The following is a 7079-nucleotide window of genomic DNA, read 5'->3' on the forward strand; positions in this document are numbered from 1 at the left end:
TCCTTGGCCTCAGTCCCATTCTGAACAGTATGAGATTGATATGGTTGATAGCTCAGAGAATGAATTTGGGATGTGTATAGATTTTATTTTAAAACTACTTCCACTTCCTCTGTTATGAAAAAGTAAATGGTGGTTTTGCAACCATCTTCCCCAACTAAATTGTGAAAAGAACACTCTGTTAGCTCTCAACTGGGTCTTTTTTTTTTTAAATAAAAATAAAACTGTATCTTACTTATTTGTGGGAAGATTAAGATACTTTGGTTAGAAAACCTCTTGTGGAGAGAGAAAGTCTATAAAAACCATGAGACCATTTGTCTCATGAATCCTTGGAAACTTAGGTACCTCAACAGGAAAAGTGCAGCATGAATCAAAGCCTATTTCCTGTCTATAATGAAAATGAGCCGGGCAAACTGAGGCTCCTTCAGGCCTGGGAAAAAAATCTAACAGAAATTCTTTAGGACATTGGTTTTGCTTTGAATCTGGGAGTTGTGCTATGTCTAGAAATGACTAAAATGATGCCACAGTGAGATGATCAAGACGGCATAGACTTTCCTTCTTAGTAACACTGTTCCACTGTCAACACCTGGTCCCATTCAGGAAAGGCAGCATCGGACAGAGCACCAGCAGCATCTCCTCACGCCCCTCCTAATCCCCTGAGATACTAAAAGTTAGTCTTAAAACCAAGAACCACCCTCCCAAGCCCCTGGGTTGCAGGCCAGTTCCCTGCAGGCCAATTCCCAGCAGGGGACGCATGAAAGGCAACCATACATTGATGTTCCTCTCACTCTCTCCTTCCCTTCCCCTCTAAAGATAAATAAATAAAATTAAAAAAAAAAAGTCAATCTTACCTGGGGAACATTGACAAGTTTTTGTCTTTTATTCTCCAATTGTGGGTCCTGTGGCTGGGTGCTGTTGCATCTTGCTGAGGCTGTGGATCTCACTGATTCTGGTGAAGCTGTACATGCTAACATCCTAATAATAATTTCCTGGTTTTCCTATTTCTTTATGGCTGTTCCTCCATGGGCTCATGCTTTCAATGAAGTTTTTTGTTCTTTTTTCTTTCTTTCTTTTTTTTAGTGAGAGGCAAGAAGAAAAGCTCCTTTCGTTTTCTTTGCTGTTTGTACTTCTCATCCCCATCGCCATGGGGCCATTCCAAACTATCATTTTTAAAGGTCACTTGTTTTGTTCTATAAGCAGTTGAGCCTGACAATGGGTTAATGACATCCGAATAAGCCATATTAAAATCAAGTTCTTCATCATTATAAACAACACCGAGTAAAAGGAGAAAACAGAAAAGAAGCTCCCTTCCAAGAAACCAACACTGAAAATATTAGTTAAAATGTTAAAGTATATTAGCCAATTACATAAAATTCTTTTATATTGCCTTGCTTCATTTCAAACATGGCACGGGCTATTTTGTCTGTGAACTCAAGTGGAACAAGAAGCTACAGAATGCAATTTGTGTCAGGAGCTGGACTACAGAAGGACAACTAATTCTAATTAGTACAAATTCCCCATAGGCTAGAGGGAGGCCAAGTGCAGGAACCAACTGCCTAATGTTGTTTCTATCTTGCAACAGGTGGGCTAAGGCCTTCTAAAGGTTGTCATGGCAATAGCTAATGGTAGACCTTTAGCTGGACACCAGTAATTAATTGCAGGCATGTCTAGCCTTTGAATGTGATATCTTTTAATACATTTCTGAACGAAAAGAAGATTGGCTCTTCTAACTGGTTAAAATTAAAACAGCAGAAGGCTTTGCCGAGAACTATTATGATACAGTACAAGTCTGATTTCAGCTTCTTAAACTTGGATTCTTTGCCTATCACTATACGAAGGAGTAAAGAGAAAGGTATTTACCTCTGATAACACCAATATTCAGTTGAATGTGGGCTCGAGAGCATGATATTCATGCAATGCACCATTTGATCATGCCTTAGGCCTTTAAGAAGCACACCTTCTAAATACTGACAAATTATCAGAAATATTTATGTGATTTCCCAGTCCCCAGTGTAGCCTCCAGAGCAGCAATCACTTAGTTCATAGTGATATGTGACTGCCTGTGGCTGGGGCTGGCCCCTGAGCGCTGCATGGCCTGGGTATGTGGCCGAGGGTCAGGAAGTGGTGGCACCACTAGGTTGAAGGGCTGAAAGAAGACAGCTGCACCCTGTGCTCCACAGGACTCCGCTCCTTCAGCAACTGGCTGAAGCCAGCTGCAGACCTGGGCACCCCCTCCAACATTTGTAAGCAGCCCTAAAAACTAGTCAAGGTCTGCTTTGACTGGCTATTTGAGAAACAAGGCATAGTCCAGTTTCAACAAAGTGCCTGAGAAAAAGTGAAAAGAGAGAATATGCTTTTCCCTTTGGGTGTGGAGTTGTACATGTTCTGAAATTATAAAATAGAAAGAAAAATCATAATGGGAATAATAGGTAACATGTATTGAGTATTACTGTGTGCCCGGCATTGAGCTAAGTACGTGTATTACCTTATTTGTTCTCTTAACAATGTTGCAAAATAGGCATTAATATTATTCCGGTTTTAAAGATTAGGAAGCCGAGGTGAAGAGAGGTTGTCTGGTCCACTGTCTCCCAGATAATAAGGAAGAGAGATGATATGAATCCAAGCCTAAGGCCAAGGATTGAGCTGTTCACAAGAGAAAGCCATCAAAACAGCGAGTTGTATTCGTTTACTGTAGAATACAACCAACCCCCTGTAAATGATTCCATCTAATACCTTCAATCTTTGAACTGAACTCTGAACCCTGAACATGAATCTCTCAACTATGACTCTGTTTATTAAAATGATTTTTCAAGGGATCTTTAATGAAATGCTTATATTTCTAATCACAAGTCCATTCATCTTTCTTCCATTTCTGGAGAGAAAGGCAACTATTTTTTCTCGTATTCTAGTGATAAAAAAGTCAATGAGAGAAGAGCTGTCTCCTTCTCATTGTATCAGCCAAAAACACATTTGAAATGTTCCAGCCACTTCTCTTTTATGTCTGATGGTTTTTTTTTAATGTTTTAGTGAGAATACTCAGATTTAGTCCATTTTAACAAAGGGATATTTTAAAAATGAGGTTCTAAGTAAAATGATGCTAAATTATATATTTATGAGGATTAACTTGTTTTTATGTATAGTACAGTCTTCCTGGGTGAACAAAGCTCTTCGGCTTTTTTGTTGAGAAAAATATACATTTATTTTTGAAATCTTAGTTCTTTATGTGAACACTTGAGTTTGAAATATTGACTCTTGTTACTCTCCAAGTGTGAGTGAAAAAGAAGTATATGAGGAAGAAGAAAATTAAAGCATCTTCAGGAGTGCGGTTCCATGAAAAAAGTCCCAGCACAGTTCTTTGAGCATCTTATCACATGTTCCATGGGCTACAGATGCCCTCACTGTGTTATGACATGTCCTCTATGTTCACATTCATATGTGCCTGTGCACATCACCTTCTCCTTCACATGTTCAAAGCAGAACGGTTTTTAAATTCATTGTAACAGATGGAAAATTTCTGGACTGTAGATCACAAGAGGAGAAAGATTTTAAAGAGTGTTATGGCATTAATACTGTTCTTTTATCAGGCTTTTTTGCTCGGTAAATAAGGCAACATTGGATTCTCCATAGATTTACCTTTACCAAACAATTGGACTGAAAATGCTCCAGAAGTTATGGCCTCCGATCCTGTTACTAGAATCATTTTATTAATAAAATGCTTTTAACGTGACCTCCCAAGATTTCTGGCTCTCATTTCTTGGGTGACACCAGAGGCTGAAATGAGGCTCCTTTTAATAACACATTTGCATAAGTCGATCTGAAAGATCCCCATGCGATTACATGACTCCAGGGTTGGCCTGTCATCTCTGAAAAGCCTGAGGTACTTGTCCCAAAGAGATCAAAACTCAAGAATTAACTAGTCTTCATAAAACGAGAACATCTCTAGGAGCAGTAAAACAAATGATTATCATTTCTTTTTGGCGCTGGACTATGCCAAGCAAGAGAAAAACAGAGCTTTCAAACGTTGACAATCTGGTATATTGAAGTATGACCATTATTTTTTATTTTCCACATTTTTGGTCCAAAGACAGTTCTGAGTAATTGATTCCCATAATGAGCTATGGTTCGTTAGTCAATTTAATTTATAATTGAATTGGATGGATGTAACTCTGTGTAAAATTGTCTCTGAAGAATCTGTTTTGTTCGTCTGTTCAACTTCTGACAGGGATGGAAGAAAATCTAAATTATTCTTTCCTGCAAGGGGGAAAAAATTCAGAGTCTCAGCCTCCCTGGTGAAATTAAGAGAAAAAATATTTTTAATAGTTGCCATGCAAAAATATTATGGCTTTACTAAAATTTATACAAGCATGTCAATTAACACATTCATGGCGAGGTTGGTGGATTTAGGCATCTGAGTAAATGCCTCAGGCAAAGACCTTTCCTGGATTTCTCATTATTAGAATGAACACCAGGTCTCTCCGCATTTATTTTTATCAGTTATTGACAAAGATGGTCTTACTGCTACATAAATATACCCAGAAAACAATAGCTCTAATTCTCCAGGTGTTTTGCAATCATCACGACTTGTATTTTCTATACATTTCTGATAATGGTGTAATTTGGGAAACAATTATTAAAATAACCTTTCAGATTTTTTTCTTAAGTTTTGAAAGACTGTCAGAAAATTTTTAACTTTAATTGTTAACAACAGGCTTGCATTTTCGCTCAGAGATTTTTCTCTTATTCCTCAAGCCCTTCACATTTAAAACTTTTACAACCATCTTAGCACACACTGAAAACAAAGCCATAATTATGTAAAAAGAAATGTTTTACAGTTAATGCCATCTAAGACGCTCACCAAGTGCCAAAATGCATAGGATTTTGGTAAAAAGCAATCTGTTCTTTGAGGATAATGCATGCAAACTACTCTTGTGCAAAACCTGAGGCAGGAATAGTATACCGCCTTAGATCGCACCTATGGAGCTGACTTTGATACCATGCCCAGAAGTGGGTTACAGGCTGTGATTTGAATGAAGTTTAATCATTTTTAGAAGCGAAGGGCCTTTAGGGTACTCTTGTTCCATAAGACTTATTATGTCTAAGAAAGACGAAGGCATAGGCTTTATTCGTCCTTGTTAACAATAGTAATGCAGTAATGATCTCTAATGATGGACTGTTGTGTGAAGTAGACGGACTGGGAAGAGAAGCTAGATGAAAACAGCTGTCATTTTACATCGTCAAATCCAGTTTTTATGTGCACAAAGAGATCATGAATTCCCATCCCATAATAGGATGGAGGAGGCATTATATCACTGTATGTCCACTGCCATTTGTATGAGCTTTAATCTAATCCCGTGCAAATGTTACAAATATATATTTCAGTTAGTTACAATGATATGAATAAATAAGGTCGAATTAACCTGGGTCAGAATATAAAGTTCAAATGTTACAGTTCCCAAGAGAAACGTCTTTTGTTTTTCTTCTCTGCTCACACCCCTGACTGCTCTCTTTCCTTGACCTTCCTAGGATTTTTACCAGTTTTTTCTTTTTTAATTTCTAACACAGACAAAAAAATACCCAAGATATTTCATTTGGAAGAATACTGCCCCAATTAGCTGGGCTTGACTTGAGCTCTCTGATTCTAAACAAAGCAAGAATTAGCTTTATCAGCTGAACAAAATCACTGGAGATCACTTAAACTCGTAATTGTTACATTCCTCCTAAAGAATTTTTCACAAGGTCTCATCTTTCATGTAAGTCAGCTATGCAAAATGGAATGAAAGGTGAATCTAACAAAATATTCAAACCCACATCAATCATTCATACATAATGCGCAGTTCAATGAGGGCCGGCTCCGGAGCCCCGATAAGCAGTGTCACAGTAAGTTATGTTTTATGGCAGCAAAATCAGTTGTGATCAATCACCTCGTAACCAGGAAAAGTTACATTTTTACTTTAGTCTTTAAACTCTTTTGGGTATACTTTGAAAAGTATTGCTTTTATCTAAAGTGGATCAATACCAGTGATCAATAAGCATTCATTTCCAACTAACAAGGACAATGGTGAGTTGAATTCCTTTAAACATTTTTGTAACAAGGAATGTTGGGTTAAAAAGTCGATCATTAATATGTCAAATTTCAAGTAGAGGATTTCAAAAAATTATCACTAGGACAACTCTCAAAAAGTATCCTTGTTCTTAAGACAGCTGTTCCATTTCTAAGATTTCCAGTAGAACCATCAGAACCTTGTCTTTTGATAGGTCCTGTGGTTTCAATCCGGATGCAATAAAATGCAAATCAGTATTATTGACAGTTTTGGCCTTTGTGAAATTTTATACTGCACCGGTGTGAGGAGGTGAAAGCTGTTGCAACAGCACTAGTGAATATTGGAGCAGAAGGTGGCAGGGTTCTGTCACTGGGCCCACACTTACTACATGAAATCAGGTGGGGAAGTCTGCTTACTTTCCTGAGATCAGGAGAAGAGGGAAGATTCAGACATTTGTGATAGAAGTCTTTCTTTTCTAACTGTTCACTAATTTGCATACTACCCCTTTTAACCACTTCCTCAAGAGAAGGGATTGTGGCTTATATTTCATTGTATTCAGGTATTACTAATGTAATTTTTGCACTGACAAAGATATTAAGAAAATATTCAATGGAGATATTTCTCGACTGCCTTTTTAAAAAATATATTTTATTAATTATGCCATTACAGTTGTTCTATTCCCCCCTTCATTTCCCTCTACCCTGCATACCCCCTCCCCCACCATCCCCCCTTTAGATTATGACCACATGTCTCAAGTTCTTTAGATTCTGTATTTCCCATACTATTCTTGCCCTCCCCCTATTTTCTACCTACTGTCTATGCTACTTATTTTCTGTACCTTCTCCTCCCTTCTCCTTCTCCCACTCCCCTGTTGCTAACCCTCCATGTGATCTTCATTTCTATGGTTCTGCTCCTGATCTAGCTGTCCTCTCAGTTTGCTTTTGTTTTAGGTGTGGTTCTTAATAACTGTGAGTTTGCTGTCCTTTCACTGTTCATCTTTTTTATCTTCTTTTTCTTGGTGATGATGAATTCCTTGAATTT

This window comes from Artibeus jamaicensis, unplaced genomic scaffold, assembly GCF_021234435.1.
Source record: "Artibeus jamaicensis isolate MK-2021 breed Jamaican fruit bat unplaced genomic scaffold, CSHL_Jam_final scaffold_1019, whole genome shotgun sequence".
Taxonomy (NCBI): domain Eukaryota; kingdom Metazoa; phylum Chordata; class Mammalia; order Chiroptera; family Phyllostomidae; genus Artibeus; species Artibeus jamaicensis.